Here is a 20,473-nt window from a genome sequence, read left to right as displayed (position 1 = left end):
ACCCACCCGGTATCCGCGCCGGCACTGGCAGTGGAAGGAGCCCTCGGTGTTACTGCAGCGGCCGTGGGGACCGCAGGGCGAGCCCGTGGCGCACTCGTCCACGTCTAGGGGGTGGCACAATTAAGGGTTGGCCCCCCCCTCGGGGGGACAGGGGGGACGTGGGGGGACGCGGGTACCTGCGCAGCGCCCATGGTGCAGCTCGAAGCCGTCGCGGCACGGCCGGCACTGGAAGGAGCCCGGCGTGTTGGCGCACTCCTGGCCGGGGCAGGCCAGGTGGTTCTCGCACTCGTCGATGTCTGCGCGGCACGGAGAGGGGGCGGCGGTGGTGGCACCGCGGGGAGGGCGTGGGTGGTGGCACCACGGACGGGGACACCACGCATGGGGACACCACAGATGGGGACACCACGTATTGGGAGGTTATGGATGGGTTCACCATGGATGGGGACTCCATGGATGGGGACACCACGCATGGGGACACCACGCATGGGGACACCACGTATTGGGAGGTTATGGATGGGTTCACCATGGATGTTTAACCCCGTGGCTGGCAACACTATGGCATGGTGACCCCATGGCTGCTGACCCAATGGATGGTGACCCCATGAACGATGACCCCATGGGTGTTGAACACGCAGATGGTGTCCCCATACCCTTGGTGTCCCCATACCCTTGGTGTCCCCACACCCCGGTGTCCCCACACCCAGTGTCCCCACAGCCCGGTGTCCCCACACCCCCGTGTCCCCGCTCACCCTGGCACTGTCCCGTGGGCGTGCTGGCCTGGTAGCCGGCCGGGCAGACGCAGCGGTAGCCACCGGGCAAGTTCTCGCAGCGGCTCTGGGCGCAGGGCGAGGGGCTCTGGGCGCATTCATCCACATCTACGGGGACACGGCCACCTCAGCCCCATCCCCGTTGTCCCCATTGTCCCCCTCTGTCCCCCCCCCGTCCCTGCTGACCTTGGCAGTCCGTGCCGCCGGGGCCGGGCCGGTAGCCGGGGCCGCAGACGCAGCGGAAGCTCCCCACCGTGTTCTCGCAGCGGCCGGGGGCGCAGGGCCGGGGGCTGCGCCGGCACTCGTCCACGTCTGGGCAGGCGGGGGGACGGACGGCAATGGGGACAGACGGACGGACAGGAGCGGGGACGGATGGAGAGGTGGGTGGGAGGGAAGGGGGAGAGGGGAGTGGGGAGGTGGGTGCGCGGGGAAATGGGGGCAGGGGGAAATGGGGGCACGGGGAGGTGGGGGCATGGAGAGATGGGTGGGTGCGTGGGGAAACGGGTGCATGGGGAAATGGGGGCAGGGGGAAATTGGGGCTTGGAGAGGTGGGTGCACGGGGAGGTGGGTGCACAAGGAAGTGGATAGATGGGGAAATGGGTGCACGGAGAAATGGGTGGGTACATGGGGAGGTGGGCGCATGGGGAAATGGGTGCAGAAGGAAATGGGTGCGTGAGGAAATGGGTGCATGAGGAAATGGGTGGCTGCACGGGGAAATAGGTGCACGGGGAAACGGGTGAGTGCATGGGGAGGTGGGTGCATGGGGAAACAGGTGCACAGGGAGGTGGGTGCACAGGGAAATGGGCGCACGGGGAAATGAGTGCAGGGGGAGGTGGGTGCACGGGGACATGGGTGCCCAGGGAGGGGCCGGGCGCCGCTCACCGATGCAGTGGGTGCCCTGGGTGCTGAGCCAGAAGCCGGGGTGGCACAGGCAGGTGTAGCCGCCCTGGCGCGGGACGCAGCGCCCGGGGCCGCAGATCCGCGGGTTCCGCTCGCACACGCTGCCGGCGGCTGCAAGCGGGCACACGTGAGTAACACATGTGTGTGCAAACGGGCAGGCGTGCAGCTGTGCACACCTGTGCAAACATGCACGCATGCACACTGTGCACGTGTGTGCAATCAAGCATGCATGCAACTGTGGACATGTGTGCAAATAGGCATACAGGACACATGCACACGTGTAGGCGTGTGTAAGTAGGCATTGTGCACACGTGTGTAAGCAGGCATGCATGTAGCCGTGCACACGTGTGCAAATAGTCATGCATGCAAACCGTGCACACGTGCACAATATATTTAGCTGTGCATGCATGAGATGCACACGTGCTACTGCAGCTGCATGCAGCTGGGCAAGCCTGCAATGGTGTGCACACGTGTAACACGCACGTGTGTAACTGTGCACGCCTATAACTGTGCACAAATGAGACTGAATAAATGCAAATTGCACACGTAACTGCTTGCACATGTAACTGAGCACACGTGCACATGCAACTGCACACATGCAGCCATGCAAGCATGCAACCATGCACAAGTGCACAGCCACATGCACACACGTGTGACCTTGCACGCCTGTGCTGAGATGTGTATGTGCAACGGCGCAGAGCGTAACCACACGTGCAAAAAATAAAATAAAATGCACGCACACAGCTGCACACAGTGCAACCCTGCGCACATCTGCAACCATGCATGCGTGCAACGGTGCACACACGTGTGCAGCCGTGCACAAGTGCCCCAGCCCTACCTGGTGCCGGACCCTCCGGGCCGGGTGGCGTGGGGAGGGGTCCCAGCAGCCCCAGGGTGGGTCGAGGCACGATGACAACCTCGGGGGCTGGTGGTGGCACCTCGGGGATGCGCGGTGGCACCTCGGGGACGCGTTGTGGCACCTCGGGGACGTCTGGTGGCACCTCGGGGACACGTTGTGGCGCCTCAGGGACCCGCTGTGGAACCTTGGGGACATGTGGCACCTCAGGGACATGCGGTGGTGCCTCAGGGACACGTGGTGGCACATCAGGGACATGTGGTGACACCTCGGGGACACGTGGTGGTACCTCGGGGATGCGTTGTGGCACCTCGGGGACACGTGGTGGCACATCGGGGACCCGTGGTGGCACCTCGGGGACACGCGGTGGCACGTGTGGGACGCGTGGTGGCACCTCAGGGACGCGTTGTGGCACCTTGGGGACCCGCGGTGGCACCTCGGGGACAGGCGGTGACCTGCTGGGGGGCGGCCGACCGGGGCGCCAGCGAGCTGTGGGGCAGAGCAATGGGGTGAGGGGGGGTCCTGGCAGCCGGGAGGGGTGGGGGGGGACAAAGCGGGGGGACAAGGGGCTCACGGGCGGCGGTCCCAGCTGGGGAGGGGACACGGGGACGCCCCAGGGGGACACGGGGCAGGTCCTGGCCCAGGTAGCGGGTGTTGTAGTGCAGGTCGGAGGCCGAGTAGTGGTAGCCGGGGCCGGCGGGGCAGATCTCCTTGAACCCCTCTGCAATTGAAGGGGGGGGAGGGGGTGTCAAAATGGACCCCCCCCCAAAAAAAATTACCCCCCTCCCCCAAAAAAAACCCCCCTCCAAAGGGTGAGCCCGTGGCTTTGGGTGCAAATCCCATGAAACGGAGGCTCCCCAAAGGGTTTTTGTTTTTTTTGGGGGGGGTCCGCCCTAAAGGGTTTTTTTTGGGGGGATCCCAAGGGGTTGGGGGGGTCCCGGGGGGGCTCACCGGAGCCGAAGGGGGGGCAGCGCTGGCACGCCGGCCCCCAGGCCTTGCCCACGCGGCTGCAGCAGCAGATCTGGCGGGTGATGTTGCGCAGGGTGGGCAGCGCGCAGCGCCCCTCCCGCAGCACCCGGTAACATGGCCCCCGCGCCTCCGAGATCACCTGGTGGGCTGGGGGGGGGGGGGGCGGGGGGGTGGTACCGGTCACCCTAATCCCAATCCCAATCCCAATCCCAGTCCTAGTCCTGGTCCTAACCCCAATCCCAATCCCAACCCCAATTCCAATCCCAACCCCAATTCCAATCCCAATCCCAGTCCTAGTCCTGGTCCTAACCCCAATCCCAATCCCAACCCCAATTCCAATCCCAACCCCAAAACCCCAATCCCAATCCCAATCCCAATCCCAATCCCAATCCCAGTCCTAGTCCTGGTCCTAACCCCAATCCCATTTCATCCTGTTCCCATCCCAATCCCACCTCATCCTACTCCATCCCCATCCCACCCCAATCCTTTCCCCTTCCTCTTCCCTTCCCTATCCCCTCCCAATCCCAATCCCAATCCCAATCCCAATCCCAATCCCTATTCCATTTCAGACCACCCCCATCCCCATCCCATCCCCATCCCCTCCCAATCCCAACTCCAACTCCAATCCCAACCCCTACTCCCTCCTCACCCCATCCCCATCCACATCCCAACCACAATCCCAATCCCAACCCTAATCCCAATTCCAACCCCAATCCCAATCCCTACCACAATTCCAGGCCTTGCCCCGACCTCAACCCCAACCCCAATTCCAATTCCAATCCCAATCCCAGCCCCAGCCCCAGCCCCTGCCCCAACCCCAATCCCAATCCCAATCCCAATCCCAATCCCAATCCCAACCCCAACCCCAGCCCCAACCCCAATCCCAATCCCAATCCCAACCCCACCCATAATCCCAACCCCAACCTCATCCCCAATCCCACCCCCAACCCCAACCCCAATCTCAACCCCAACCCCAACCTCACCCCCAATCCCAATCCCAATCCCACCCCCAATCCCATCCCGATCCCAACCCCAATCCCAATCCCAACCCCAACCCCAATCCCAGCCCCAACCCCAACCCCAACCCCAATCCCAATCCCAATCCCAATCCCAATCCCAACCCCAACCCTACCCATAATCCCAACCCCAACCCCACCCCCAACCCCACCCCCAATCCCATCCCGATCCCACAGATGCAGCTGCTCCGGGACGAGTCCAGGATGAAGCCCTCGTGGCAGAGGCAGGCGAAGCTGCCCCGGGTGTTGGTGCAGAGCCCGTTCTTGCAGAACCCCCCCTCCTGGCACTCATCCACATCTGGGGGGGGGACGCACACACACAGGGTGGGGGTCAGCACCCCAAAACCCCCCCCATCCCCTTTTAACCCCCCCAAAAATAAATCTCCCCAAACTCACCCACGCAGGAGCCGTTGGCGCGGCGGAAACCTTTGGGGCAGGGGTGCTGCCCCACGGCGGGGGGGTTCGCTGCAAATGGGGGGGGGGGAGGGGGGGACAAAGTGAGCCCCCCCCACACACCGCAGAACCCCCCCCAACCCCATAACCCCAAAAAAAACCCCGCTGCCTTACGGGGGTCGGCGTCGCAGGGCTGGCACTCGTGCACCCCCCAGGCCACACCGGCCCCCCGGCAGCAGATGTCCTGGGTGCGCAGACCGGGCAGGGGCGAGCTGCACTGCACGGGGCGGGGGGGTCGGGGGGCGCCGGGACCCCCCCCGTGTCCCCATGTCCCCCCCCACGTCCCCATGTCCCCACCTGGATCCCCAGGTCCCCCTCCGTGTCCCCACCACGTCCCCAGCCCCACATCCTCGGCCACCTCCCCGTGCTCACGGTGCCATCCCCATGTCTCCACCCCAATGTCCCCATCCCCATGTCCCCATCCCCACCCCAATGTCCCCATCCCCATCCCAATGTCCCCACCCCAATGTACCCATCCCCATGTCCCCATCCCCACCCCAATGTCCCCATCCCCATCCCAATGTCCCCACCCCAATGTCCCCATCCCCATGTCCCCATCCCCACCCCAATGTCCCCATCCCATCCCAATGTCCCCACCCCAATGTCCCCACCCCAATGTCCCCATCCCCATGTCCCCATCCCCACCCCAATGTCCCCATCCCATCCCAATGTCCCCACCCCAATGTCCCCACCCCAATGTCCCCATCCCAATGTCCCCATCCCTGTCCCCATGTCCCCATCCCCGCCCCCAAGTCCCCATCCCCATCCCCATGTCCCCCATCTCCCCAGGCACAACTTGTGGCCATTTCCTCAAGTCCTATCATTAGTTATCTGAGAAAAGAGGCTGACCCCCTCCTCATCACAACCTCCCTTCAGGAAGTTGTAGAGTACAATGAGGTCTCCCCTGAGCCTCCACTTCCGCAGACCAACCACCCCCAGCTCCCTCAGCCGCTCCTCACAGGACTTGTGCCCCAGGCCCTTCCCCAGCTTTGTAGCCCTGCTCTGGGCACACTCCAGGGCCTCGATGTCCTTCTGGTACTGAGGGGCCCAAAGCTGAGCACAGCACCTGAGGGGCGGCCTCACCATGTAATACACAATAAATGTTTGTTCATTGTCTTTTGTATTATAAAAACAAGGAGTTCTGTTTGAGGAGCAGGAGTTGCAAAAGATCCCTGCTGAAGTAAGGAGCTGTATAATACTTGGCTAGACACTATGAAAATTCTTTTGCTTAATGTAACAAAAAAGAGAACCCCCTCCCCTTCTCTCCTTCTGCATCTCAGTTGCCTCTTTCGTTCAAAGACCCTGCTGCAAAGCTCATGTAACCATCTCCTGATAAGTTGTTAAACTAGTGTATCAACATCCTGCCTTCCTGTCTCACGCTGGGCCAACATGACCAACTAAAAAAAGAAGTTGAACCACAACGCCGAGGAAGACTACGGCCTTCATCTTCACGACCACCAGAGGGACAGAGACGACCCCCTAGCAACAGTGCGCACAGTCGCAGAATATACCAGGATGTGCTGCGTAATCCCGGAATTACCAAGATATAAAAAGGGACCCTGGGGGGGGGTGAGGTGCGTGCCGTTGGTGGAGCCGAGACTCCGTTGCCGCCCAGCGCTGTTTTGCTTGCTGTTGCTTACTCAATAACTTCCTTTCTATTATTAATGCAATGCTCTCTGAAAATTAATTAAGGGGGCAACTTATAACACTGGGGAGCTCTGCTTGGGCATGGCTGGTGCGGCTGGTGGCGAAAGTGGGGTGGCTGGCAGGCAGCCTGCGATGGCAACCGATTGTGTTGCCCTTCACGGGCACCAGGCCTTGCAGCTGCCCCTGAGCAGCTCCTCTGGGAAGGATCCAGCGCTGAAGCATCTCACAGTGCTGGGAGCTCCCTTCACATCGGCCACGCTAATGCTGAAATTCCTCCTGTCCTCCTCCCTGCCAGGCGTCCAGCCAGGTGCAGGAGCACTCCATCTGCCTCTTCCAAGCCGTGGTGGAGGCTGTGCTGCGGCAAAGGACGAAGAAAATGAAGAGGACAGTTCACAGGAGCCTTCTCCCACTCTACGTTCATATGAGAGACCAGAGTGAGAGCGTAGCAAAGGTACAGATCTCAGAGCTGAGCAGTTATGTGGGCAAGGGTGTGCTGATGCCACAGGGTTGCTGTGGGGGATCTCTGGCCGGCAGCATGAGCTGCCTCCGATGGTGGCAGTCCCGTGGCCTTGCCTTGGCCACTGAACCCAGTGCACGCTGCCCCCCACCACAGCCTCCCATAACGCGCTGGGAAAGGCTCGCAGCCCTGCCAAGAGGAGGGGACAGAGGGTCTCCTTCCCAAGGCTGTGCTGCCATCTCCCAACCTCTGCTGCTCCGCAGGCCTCTGGGGAAGCTCTTGCTGTGGCTGCAGAGTTTCTGCGATGCAAGGAGCTCAAGCGATTCGTCCAGACAAAACAGACATGGAGGATTGGAGAGTGCTTGGTAAGGACCCAACTTGGTTTGCCCCAGCTGGGCAAACGCGCCCGGCCAGAGCCCGCTGCCTGCAGCCGCATCCTCGCTCCCTTCCTGCCAGCACAGAGCCCCAGGGGGCTCTTCTGCAGGCCCCTCTGCCCTCCCTGCCCCCAGGATGCTGGAGGAGACCCTGGAGAGGGTGTGCAAGCCCCGTGACCCTGCGTTCTCTCTCTCTCCAGCTGCAGCAGGACAGAGGCAGAGTAGAAGAATACCTGCAGCAGAGCCAGCCCTACCTGAAGGCCACTCAGACCCTTGTGCGACTTGAGGCCGTCAGATTCATTGGTGAGCCCAGCCCCTGGGTCCCTCTTGGGGCAGCCTTTGGCAGCCCCAGGCACTGCCCTGTTGCCCCCAGAGCCCCCCGACTGGGCCCTTGCTCCAGGGTGCAGGAGGGGGCACAGCCTGGCTGGCCAGGCCAGGGGCTGCGCTGCTGGGAGCGTGCTGGGGAGCGGGGCTCTGATGGGATCTCTGTGTCTAGGTCTTGCTGCGCGCTACTGCAAGGACCAGAGCGAGGAGAAGCTGAATGAAATCCTCAGCGGTGAGTGAGGGCAGTGGGGGGTGTGCTAGGGCTGGGGGGACAGCGGCAGAGGCCCCCGTGCCTTGCCCTGCTCCAGGGAAATGCTTCGGGGCGGAGGAGCAATGCAGCCATAGGAACGAGGGAGAGGAGACGGGGTAGCCTGTGGTGTCAGGGAATGGCCTCCCAGCCTGGAGCTGGGCAGTGCCGCTGAAAGGGTTGAGTGTCCCTGAGGAAGAGTCAGGGGAAAGGGCAGTAAGGCTGACAGAAGGTGGGAGCCTGTTGTAGAGCACGCAACCAGGACGAAGAGGGAGATGAGACAGCCTACAAGCAGCTAGGAGCAGGGTCACGATTGCTAGCCCTTGCTCTCATGGGGAAGCACAATAGCGAGAGGAAAGAGTCCAGGAGATTCCTGGAGTGTGTGAATCCTCCCAAGGGATGGAGGCAGGTGGTGAGGGAACCAGCTTGTGAAGGTGCCCCACTTGACCTGTGGTGCGCAGGTGGGGAAGGACTGGTGGCTGCATTTGGGACATTGCTGAGCAGCAGCTTTCAACGGATTCCTTTGTCCCTCCTGCTCCTCCTGGCCTGGGGAAGAGTCGAGTGGGGCTGGCATGCTCTGCAGGGGATGCCTGGGGATCTCTGCAAGGAGTGGGTTTTCATCTCTGCTCTTCTTTCTTTTGCAGTCCTCCGGCCTTCAGAGAACGACCCGGAACCCATGGTCTGTTCCCTGGCAGTTCAAACCACCCTGATCCTGACGTCAAGGCATAAGGCAATGTCAGGACGGAGATTTCCACTGCTGTGGTGCCGCTAGCCCCGCAGCAGTCCTCAAAAGAGCAATATATATTTTAATAGAACTAGGTTGTTGTCTCGTTATTCCAGCAGCTCCTTCACAGTGACTCGGTGCCATGACGCTGAGCTAACTTGGAGGCCACCAAGGACGTCTTTTCCCTGGGCCCGGTGACTGCATGGCGCCTACTCAACCAGTGAAAGAGTCACAGAACCCTTGCGCTTGGAAAAGGGCCTTCAGCTCAAGTCCAAGCGTCAGCTAACACCACCAGGCCCACCACAAAACCACGGCCCTTAGCGCCAAGTCCACGCATTTCATAGAATCATAGAATATCCTGAGTTGGAAGGGACCCTTAAGGATCATCAAGTCCAACTCTTGACACTGCACAGGTCTACCCAAAAGTTCAGACCATGTGACTAAGTGCACAGTCCAATCTCTTCTTAAATTGAGTCAGGCTCGGTGCAGTGACCACTTCCCTGGGGAGCCTGTTCCAGTGTGCAACCACTCTCTCTGTGAAGAACCCCTTCCTGATGTCCAGCCTAAACTTCCCCTGCCTCAGCTTAACTCCGTTCCCACGGGTCCTGTTGCTGGTGTTAATGGAGAAAAGGTCTCCTGCCTCTCGACACCCCCTTACGAGGAAGTTGTAGACTGCGATGAGGTCTCCCCTCAGCCTCCTCTTCTCCAGGCTGAACAGGCCCAGTGCCCTCAGCCGTTCCTCGTACGTCTTCCCCTCCAGGCCTTTCACCATCTTCGTAGCCCTCCTCTGGACACTCTCCAACAGTTTCATGTCCTTTTTATACTGTGGTGCCCAGAACTGCACACAGTACTCGAGGGGAGGCCGCACCAGCGCAGAGTAGAGCGGGACAATCACCTCCCTTGACCTACTAGCGATGCCGTGCTTGATGCACCCCAGGACACGGTTGGCCCTCCTGGCTGCCAGGGCACACTGCCGGCTCATATTCAACTTGTTGTCTACCACGACCCCCAGATCCCTCTCTTCTAGGCTGCTCTCCAGCGTCTCGTCGCCCAGTCTGTACGTGCAGCCAGGGTTTCCCCGTCCCAGGTGCAGGACCCGGCACTTGCTCTTATTGAACTTCATGCGGTTGGTGATCGCCCAGCTCTCCAACCTATCCAGATCCCTCTGCAAGGCCTTTCCACCCTCAACAGAGTCCACAACTCCTCCAAGTTTGGTGTCATCAGCAAACTTGCTCAAAATGCCTTCTATTCCTACATCCAGATCGTTTATAAAAATATTGAAAAGTACCGGCCCTAAAATGGAGCCTTGAGGGACCCCACTGGTGACCGCCCGCCAGCCTGACGCAGCGCCATTCACCATAACCCTTCGGGCCCTGCCCGTTAGCCAATTGCTCACCCATCGTATGATGTTTTTATTTAGCTGTATGGTGGACATTTTGTCCAGTAGGATCCTATGGGAAACTGTGTCAAAAGCCTTGCTGAAGTCCAAAAAAATCACATCAGCTGGTTTCCCTTGGTCCACCATACGGGTGATCTTATCATAAAAGGAAATCAGGTTAGTTAGGCAGGACCTACCCTTCACAAACCCATGCTGGCTGGGACCAATGACTGCATTGTCCCCCAGGTGCACCTCAATACGTTCGAGAACCATCTTCTCCATGATTTTACCAGGCACTGATGTGAGACTGACAGGCCTGTAATTGCTAGGGTCTTCTTTCTGACCCTTCTTGAAAATCGGCACAACATTTGCCAGCTTCCAGTCTACCGGGACCTCTCCAGACTCCCAGGATCGTTGAAAAATAATTGAGAGAGGTTCCGCGATGACGTCCGCCAGCTCCTTCAGCACCCGGGGATGAATCCCATCCGGACCCATGGACTTGTAGGGATCCAGGTGGAGTAGCAGATCCTGCACACGTTCAGGGTCGGTTGGGAGTTTGTCATCCCCACCGTCCCGGTCCTCCAGCTCGGGGCACCCTGGGTCCCGAAGCCCATCATCGGCATTGAAGACAGAGGCAAAGAAGGCGTTAAGCGTCTCTGCTTTGCCTATGTCATCGTCTGTGAGAAGACCTTCCCTATCAAGGAGCGGCCCTATGTATTCTTTAGTTCTCCTTTTTCCATTCACATATCTAAAAAAACCCTTTTTATTTTCTCTCACAGACACAGCCAGCTTCAACTCTAGGTGTGCTTTAGCCACACGAATTTTCTTCCTACAGACACGAACAGCATCCCTGTATTCTTTCCATGTCACCTGGCCCTCCTTCCAGTAGCGAAACACTCTCTGTTTCCGCCTAATCTCCATTAGAATGTTCCTGGTCAGCCACGACGGCCTCCTGCCCCGCCTGCCTGACTTGCGATATTTAGGAATTGCCTGATCTTGTGCTTCTAGGAGGCATCGCTTAAAGAGTGACCAGCACTGGTGGACATCAAGGCCTTCAAGAGCAGCTTCCCAGGGGACCTTGCTGACTAGTTCCCCGAGCAGCCTGAAGTCCGCCTTCCCCATATCTAGGGATGAGGTTTTGGTGGCACTTTTCCTTCTGTCACCGTAAATTTTGAACTCAACCACTTCATGGTCGCTATGACCGAGGCGGCCACCAATCACCACATCTCCCACCAGACCCTCTCTGTTTTCTAGCAACAGGTCTAGGAGGGCACCTTTCCTAGTTGGCTCCGTTAACACCTGCACCAAGAAGTGCAAGGAGCTATTAAAGGAGCTATTTCTTTAATAGCTCCAGGCCTGGGACTCCAGCAGTGCCCTGGGCAGCCGGTTCCACCCTTTGCATGAAGAAATTCTTCCTGACATCCCATCCTGTGAGTCCACCTGTGGTAGGTGCGCCCAGGTAGAAGAACTGCTCAGCCTCCTGGCAGAGCTTCGGGAGGACGTGGGCAGGCTGAGGAGCACCAGGGTGTCGGAGAAGGTTGAACTGTACTCTGCCAGCCCTGGGACAGATGCGTCAGGCAGACACAGCAGAGGAAATGGAGGATCCCCTACCCTCTGGCCATCAGGCAGAAGGAGTGCATCTCAGTGACAAAGGGATGGAAGTTTAGATCTGCTCGGGGCAGCAGGTGAACCCCTCCTTGCCTACCTCACCTTCCTTTCAGGTGCCCTGAAACAACAGACTCTGGAAGTAATGGACACACAAACGATGATGTGCATGAAGGTCCATCCAGGTTGGAGGGGTTTTCTAGGGCAAGTCAGCCTTCCCCAGTATCACGACCACCTCCATCAAGAAGAAGAGAAGGGTTACTGTCATAAGTGACTCCCTTCTGAGCAGAACAGAGGGCCGCATATGCCGGCCTGACCCAACCCATGGAGAAGTCTGCTGCCTCCCAGGAGATCAGGGTAAAAGGTGTTTCTGGAAAGCTCACTTGCCCCGTAAGGCCCTCTGAGCATCATCCATTATTGTTCTGTCCTGACAGAATCTTCTAAGTGGCACACCAAAATGGGAGGGAGTGTGCGCTAGCGAGATCCTTCGGCCTGCTCCATGCCACGCTGGGTACACTGGAGCACATTTGGAATGTTTCTGCACCGATGCACCCAGCATGAGGGACAAGCAGGAGGAGCTGGAAGCTTCAGCTCCATCCCAGAACAAGCGAGACTTGGTGTGCTGTGATGGACGGGTATGGGCTCTTCAGGAAGGATAGGCAGGGCAGGCGAGGCAAGGGGCTGGCACAAGGACGTGGCCGAGAGCTTCTGGGTAAGGATTAAGGGAGAAAGCAATCACTTGGATGTTGCAGTGGGTGTTTGCGATACCAATGAATTATTCGCTAAGCAACTAAGAGAGACCTCTCTTAGCTCAACTGCCCTTGTCCTGATGGGGGACTTCAACTTGCCAGACGTTAACTGGGAAGACCACACAGCTGATACAAGCAGGTCCAGGAGATTCCTCACACACCTTGATGACAACTCCTTGGTACAGCTACTGAGGGAGACAACAAGGAAAGGTGCCATCCTAGACCTGTTGCTTGTGTTATAAATGGCTCAGTCTTCAAAATAGGATTATAATCAAAGTTTACAATTTATTAAAGGAATAGAGGTAAGCAAACAGCGCTGGGTGCGCCGGGAGTCTCTGCTCCACCAGGACGCACACCAGTTACATCAAGCAGCTGATTTTTATGCTCCTAGGCTGATACATATTCATTACTACTTCTAAAAAAAATGGGTTATTATAATTAGCTTCCGGGATCCAAACCCTCCTACTGGAGCATGCGCATCAGTCTCTGGTGGTCCCCCTGGGGGTCTCTGGGGGTCTTTCATGCTGAAGGCTCGTAGTCTTCCTCTCAGTTTTTTTTTCTTGTCCTTCCCCTTTGTACTCCTTGGCAGCATGTCAAAAGCTTACACAGCGTTCCCTGCAAGTTTTGTCTTCTAGCCATCCTTCAGCTTCTTTCTTCTCCTTAATCTCCTGGCCGCCTGGCCAGATATCAGGGGCTTGCATAGTGTCCCATTCAGAAGTCATAACAGTTACTAGTTGTTAGCAGTTGTTCTGAAACCCCCAGACATCAGAGACTTCAAAGAAAGAACATACAAACACAAATAGCTCTCTATTGACACTTCACATTTAAAAATCTTTGGCGATTGGAGGAAAACTGCCAGTACGCCTGCTTTTGGCAGGGGGGTTGGACCCGATGATCTCTTGAGGTCCCTTCCAACCCCTCCAATTCTGTGAACTTTGGACACGGGGAGGGCAGAGTTCAGGCTGCTCAGGGAACTAGTTCGGAAGATCCCCTGAGAAGCTGTTTTGGAAGGTATCGGGGTCCATCTTTTTAAGCACGACCTCCTAAGAGCACAGGAGCAGGCGATTCCAAAATGTTGGAAGTCAAGCAGGCGGGGCAGGAGGCCAGCTTGGCTGAGCAGGGATCTTCTTCTAGAGCTTAAGTGCAAAAAGAAAGCGTGTGGCCACTGGAAGCGAGGTCGTGTGACATGGCAGGGCTACAGAGGTGCTGTTTGCCTCTGTCAGGAGAAAATTCGTGCAGGCAAAGCTCAGGGGTGACGCTGGCTAGTAGTGTGGGCAACAACGCAGATATATACATTAATATGTGTATTGAAGATGTGAACTGCTAAAGGAGGGCTAGAGGAAACATTGGTCCCTTACTTGCTGAGGATGGTCACCTCACAAACACAGACATAGGCGAAGCAGAGCCATTTAATGTCTCTTTTGCCTCTGTCTTCAAGAGCAATGATGGGCTCTGGGACCCAAGGGGCCCAGAGTTGGGGGGCCATGAGTGCGGTAACAAAAACCTCCTAGCCAAACCCACACTGGATGCATATGAGTCCACGGGGCCTGAGGGGATTCATTCCAGGGTTCTCAGAGGGCCGACTAATCTCCTTGTGAGACCTCTCTCAATTATTTTTCAATGGTCTTGGGAGGCCAGAGAGGTCCAAGTTGACTGTAGGCTGGCAATCATTGTGACAGGTTTCCAGAAGGGCAAGAAAGAAGAGCCCAATAATTACAGACCCGCCAGTCTCTCTTCAGAGCCTAGTAAAAATACGGAGAAACTCTTCTGGGCATTACTGAAGAACACCGGAAAGACAACGCAGTTGTTGATCACAGCCCACCCAGGTTCATGAGGGGAAAGTCCTGTTTAACAAACTTAATTTCCTTTTATGACAACATCACCCGTCTAGTTGAGCAAGGGATGCCAGGTTTTGGATTTCCATCAAGTTTTCAGTACTGTTTCTCTCAGTATCCTTCTGGACAAAATGTCCATTGTACAGCTAGATAAATACATGCGGTTTAGGGTGAAAAGTTGGCTGATGGGTTGGGCTCAAGGGGTTACAGAAATGGGGTTGCATCAGGCTGTTGACCAGTCCCTAGTGGGGTTCCCCAGGGTTCCACTTAGGGCCAGCAGAAGAGGCTGGAGAGCAGCCTTGCAGAAAGGGATCTGGGGGTTTTGGTCGACAGCAAGTTGCATACGTGTCAGAATTCAGCCTGGAGGAGAGTGAGGGGAGGCCTCCTGGCGGCCTGCAGCTCCCTCACGAGGGGAGCAGAGGGGCAGTGTGGCATTTAGGGGTGTAGCCGATTAACCGTTACGGGTCCGGTCAGATTCAGGGTCCTGAACTATCACAATCACAGATTCACCAATAACGCATGTATGAAATACAGAGGTGGCACAGGTGCGCAGCCTGGAAATGAACGCGTTACAAGGCACAAAGACTCTATAGAGATTCCTAAGTTTCCGCAGAGACACACGATATAACCTAGTGTTCAAATCTCACCCAAAGGCGTCCCAATGGGCGAGAAGAGAGGCTCAGCCCGTCGACTGATCCCAGGAGTCAGGAGGTCCTCAGGATGGTGTATTCCCTTGGGATGGCATCTCCCCTGATGGTGGTATCTTCCCTAATGATGGTACCTTCCCTAACAATGGTATCTTCCCTGACACACCCTCTCTCTTAGGCCAATTTATGAGGTGGAGCTTGAGTGACTCTAGTCAAGCATATTTTAGTTAGGATTGGTGAAAAGGTTTCTTGTCTCTGTTTAAAGTAGTAGGCTCTGAGAAATTCAGAGCACATGCTCAGAGAGGGGTGGTCGCACCTTGGAAGCAGGGAGCTTTTGGGATGGAGGTGTGTTTTGGCATTTTAATGATATTATAATTGTACTGGGTCTGGCTGGAATGTTAACTTTCCCGGCAGCAGCCCATACAGTGCCGTACTCTGGACTTGTAGCTGGAACAGCAGTGTTATCACACCAGTGTTGTGTCTACTGCTGAGCAGCAGTGGCACAGCATCGGGCCTTTCTCTAACCCTCCTAGGGGGTGGGCAAAAAGTGAGGAGAGAAACATCACTAGGGCAGCTGACCTAAACCGATCAAAGGGATATTCCATACCATGTGATGTCACACTCAGCAATAAAAGGTGGAAACAGGAAGAAGAGGGGAGGGGTGGGCTCTTGTTGAGAAGACGTCGGTCCTCCTCTGGAACACTGGCTGCGTGCGTTGAGGCCTTGCTTCAAGGACGCGGTCAATCATCGCTCATTTGTGGGAAGTAGAGAGTAATTTCTTTCCTCTGCACTTCCATATAGCTTTCATTTATTTTGTTGGTTTGTTTTCCTCCCTTCTTTTTATTTTTCCTTTTCCCCTCCCTTTTCCCCTTTCCCTTTTATTTCCCCTTAGTTAAATTTTTAGTTCATAGTAGTCTTGATTTAATTATTATAGTTATTTCCCTTTAATTAAATTATCCTTATCTCAACCCGTGAGTTGTTCTTTGCTTTATTTCTCCCCCTCCTCATCTAAAGGAGGGGGAGTGAGAGAGCGGTTGTGGGGTTTAGCTGCCCAGCACGGTAAAACCACCACAATAATGAGCAAAAGTACATTAGAATACAGCATTTGTCAAAACATGACAGGTCGTTGGCTCAGGGTAGCAAAAAGTGCAGCTTATCGGTCTCAGCGTGCACAGGAACAATCGAGTCCGCACCTGGTCACAGAGCCTAGCCGTGGTGTCTCCACTCCACTCTATGCTCCGTGCTGTTCCTTAGAGCTAGCACACCAGGTTCCCCCAGCGCAATAGCATCTAAGGTTGGAAGCCTAGGGAATGCTCAGGTAATGCAGCTACGCCCTACCCTGAAAGCCTTTTCAATGCTGTGCATTTTCTTTAAGATGTGAATGTTAGTTTTATTTTCCTAGTTACTTCAGGCAACTGCACCACAGGCAGGTGCTGAGCTCTGCTCTCTGGGGACAGTGACAGGACCCGAGAGAACGGCACGGAGCTGGGACAGGGGAGGCAGAGGCTGGGTGTTAGGAAAAGGTTTTTCACTGAAAGGGTGGTCGGGCACTGGGACAAGCTGCCCAGGGCATTGGGCATGGCTCCAAGCCTGCTGGAAGTCAAGTCAAGTCAAGCGTTTGCACAACGCTCTAACATCCTCCGATAATGGGTGGTTCTGTGTGGAGCCTGGCGTTTGACTCAATGATCCTTGTGGGTCTTGTGTGGGAAAGGAATTTGTAGGTGGCTTTGCACTATTGCACACGTTCCTGAATTAGAGATAATGAAGAAATAATCGTAGAATCGTAGAATCTCCCGAGTTGGAAGGGACCCATAACGTTCAAGTCCAACTGCTGGCACCGCACAGGTCTACCCAAAAGTTTAGACCATGTGACTAAGTGCACAGTCCAATCGCTTCTTCAATTCAGACAGGCTTGGTGCAGTGACTACTTCACTGGGAAGCCTGCTCCAGTGTGCGACCACCCTCTTGGTGAAGAACCTCTTCCTGATGTGCAGCCCAAACTTCCCCTGCCTCAGCTTAACACCTTTCCCACGGGTCCTATCACTGGTGATTACGGAGAATAGGTCACCTGCCTCTCCACTCCCCCTCGCAAGGAAGTTGTAGACTGCGATGAGGTCCCCCCTCAGCCTCCTCTTCTCCAGGCTGAACAGGCCCAGCGCCCTCAGCCGCTCCTCATATGTCTTTCCCTCTAGGCCCTTCACCATCTTCGTCGCCCTCCTCTGGACCCTCTCCAACAGAGAGCCGGAGTCGCCAGGTCAACCCAGACCCGGGAAGGGGGGGGGGGGGGGGGGGGGGGGAGGAAAAAAAACGGGGAAGGAGACGGGAGAGAGACCCAATCCATGCCGCGTGGAGCGGGGAAGTGGGGCCGTGTGATGGGAAGAGGGTAAGAGGGAAAAGAGGGAGAAAAGCGAGTGTTCTCCCCCGAGGGGGGAACGAGTGAACGGCAGGCAGGCGCAGGTCTGCGCGTGACAACCGCATCCCCTTGCCTTTCCCTCCTCCGCCCGGTGGTGGCAAGGGCGAAAAGTGACAAAAACTCGTGTCAAGGGCTGACTCTCAATAGATCGCAGCGAGGGAGCTGCTCTGCTACGTACGGAACCCTGACCCAGAATCAGGTCGTCTACAAATGATTTAGCACCGGGTTTCCCACGAACATGCGGGACGCAACGGTAAGCATACATGCGCCCAAGCCTTGAGCAGCCAGTTTCTCCGGGAGAATTCTGTGAGAAAAGGTGTCGAAAGCCTTACGGAGGGTTAGGTAGACCACATCCACAGCCATTCCTTCATCCACTGAGCACATTGCCTTGTCTTAGAAGGAGATCAGATTTGTCAAGCAGGACCTCTCTTTGATAACCACCTACTGAAATGGCCTGATCACCCGACTGTTCTTTCAGTGTTACAGAATCACAGAATCACAGAATTTCTAGGTTGGAAGAGACCTCAAGATCATCGAGTCCAACCTCTGACCTAACGCCAACAGTCCCCACTAAACCATATCCCTAAGCTCTACATCTAAACGTCTTTTAAAGACTTCCAGGGATGGTGACTCCACCACTTCCCTGGGCAGTCTGTTCCAGTGCCTAACAACCCTTTCGGTAAAGAAGTTCTTCCTAAGATCCAACCTAAAACTCCCCTGGCGCAACTTTAGCCCATTCCCCCTCGTCCTGTCACCAGGCACGTGGGAGAACAGGCCAACCCCCACCTCACTACAGCCTCCTTTAAGGTATCTGTAAAGAGCGATAAGGTCGCCCCTGAGCCTCCTCTTCTCCAGGCTGAACAAGCCCAGCTCCCTCAGCCGCTCCTCGTAGGACTTGTTCTCCAGGCCCCTCACCAGCTTCGTCGCCCTTCTTTGGACCCGCTCAAGCACCTCGATGTCCTTCTTGTAGCGAGGGGCCCAAAACTGAACACAGTACTCGAGGTGCGGCCTCACCAGAGCCGAGTACAGGGGGAAATGTGTTGTGTGATGGTACTCCGGATAATCTGATCCATGAGCTTTCCCAGCATCGTGGACAGAATAACAGATCCGTAGGTCCCCGACTCCTCCTTCCAGCCCTTCCTGTAGACAGACGTCACATTTGCTAGTCGCCAGTTGACCGCAGCCTCCCCTGATAGCCACGACTGCTGATCAATGATGGTTGCAGGTTGGCAAGTGATTCTGCCAGCTCCCTCAGTAGTGACAGGTGGATCCAATTCTGCCCCATAGATGTGTGTATATCTAAGTGGAGTAGCAGTTCTCTAACTATTTCCTCCTGGATTATGAGTGTTTCATTCTGCTCCCTGTACCTATCTACCAGCTCTGGAGGCTGAGTACCAGGGGAACAACTGGTCTTGCTGCTAAAAACTGAGGCAACGAAGGAATTAAGTACCTCAGCCTTTTCCTCATGTCTTCTATGGTTCTATGTCACTATCATTCCCCTCACATCCAATTCAGAATGGAGATGCTCCTTAATGCTCTTGTTATGTGTATATATATGTGTATATATATATATATATATATATATATATAATTACTCTTTTTGTTAGTAATAGTCAGATAGAGCTCCAGTTAGGATTTGGCCATTCTGATTTTGTCCCTGCACAGCTTCAAGACATGGAGGACTGAGCTCCACACCAAACGAAAAAATGGATGGAAAAAAAGCACAGAAAAGGTGGAACGTGGCAGCTTTACATCCCCTGCCCTTACCTGAGTCTATGCTGTAATTCCGTTCAACTGCTTACTGCCGTATTCTCTAAAGCGTCCTGCAACTCCTGTTGCTGTTATCTTGTGAGAGACAGCACAATCAGGGTGAGTCATCTGCCTACAGAAATTAACAACTGACAGAATGGAGCATCTGTCCAGGAGAAGTTGGAGTGGCTGATGGGCCTGCCACAGGGACTGGCGTGTGCCTGCAGGAAAAGTCCCAGGGGTCGGAGACGTGTTGCCTGTGGCTTGTTAAGCACAGGTCAAGCCCCAGCACATTCCAGTAATTTGTGTCTCTTTGGAAATGCCAGGGTGATCACACGCAGTTTTCAAGCATTTCACAGTTTTTTCTAGGATTCTGCACATTCTCAGAGGTGAAGCTCCAAAGCACTGGAGGTGCCCACTGCTCTAGGTTCCTGCCCATATCCTCACACAGTCCCTGCCACTCCTAACTCTCCTGCCTCTGGAAAGATCTCTGGATGGCATGCTTAAGTAGTTGTTTAAAATTATACAAAACCTGAATCACATTTAGGAGATGGGACAACAGAAACATGCTGGTTCGGCCATCCCACGGATATTCAAAGCTTTCAAGAGCTATTGTAATTAGCCCGGAGGAGAAGAAGAAAGGGAGAGTGAAGAAGTGGGGAGAAACGTCCCCCACTGTCCACACCAGTTCCATCCCCCCACCTCCTGCCCCACCCTGCACAGGAGAAAAGGCAAAAAGTGTAAAATAATGTAACTATTAATAGTTTCTAAGAGATGAAGAGATGGTTCCTGAGGTACAGAGGTGGCAATAATTTTATCCTGTCATAAGTCAGTGTTATCCCATACATCAAAACAGTAACCTTAAACCAGCCCCCAGAATTGATGAACAGCATGACATGGAAGACAGACAGTTAGTGATGTGCTATACAACACAATTCTGAAAACAAGCACAACAGCCCCAAGATCAAAAAGATCAACATTGTGATCAGCAACTGTTAAAGCAACTGTTAAACTGATCTATTGCTTATAACAATTTACTTTTAAAATGCTCTGGTCCGATTTGTCATCTCAACCTTTGTGCTCCATGCTAGGCACCAAAAAGACTTGCAGTGGTTTGACCCAGGAGGCAGCTCAGCACTACAGATCTATTTATCCAATGCAATGAAGGAGAGAACTGGGAGAAAAAAAAAAAAAGAAAAAAAAAAAAGACACAAAAGGAGTAGGTTGTTATTGTTATTGTTACAGACACCAACAGAGTAAGGGCATGATATTTTTGTGTGCACATCAATGTGGGGGGGAGGATTGGGAGGGACCGTGGGTGGGGCAAAGGGTCACGGGGATCTGGGGCAGTCATGTGTATAAG

General features: G+C 55.4%; 1 long non-coding RNA gene across 1 annotated transcript; it reads right to left on the bottom strand.

The window, feature by feature from the left end:
* Positions 1-938: 938 nt before the first annotated feature.
* LOC140000367 (uncharacterized) lies at positions 939-2,712 on the bottom strand. Its single transcript, XR_011805510.1, has 3 exons — positions 2,506-2,712; positions 1,650-1,778; positions 939-1,079 (listed from the first exon to the last, which is right to left on the bottom strand). It is a non-coding gene; the product is annotated as an uncharacterized lncRNA (long non-coding RNA).
* Positions 2,713-20,473: the final 17,761 nt, after the last annotated feature.

Source organism: Anas platyrhynchos, chromosome 33 (genome assembly GCF_047663525.1).
Source record: "Anas platyrhynchos isolate ZD024472 breed Pekin duck chromosome 33, IASCAAS_PekinDuck_T2T, whole genome shotgun sequence".
Lineage (NCBI taxonomy): Eukaryota > Metazoa > Chordata > Aves > Anseriformes > Anatidae > Anas > Anas platyrhynchos.
The sequence above is the reverse complement of the archived record's forward strand: the minus strand, read 5'-3'. Positions and strand labels throughout refer to the sequence as shown.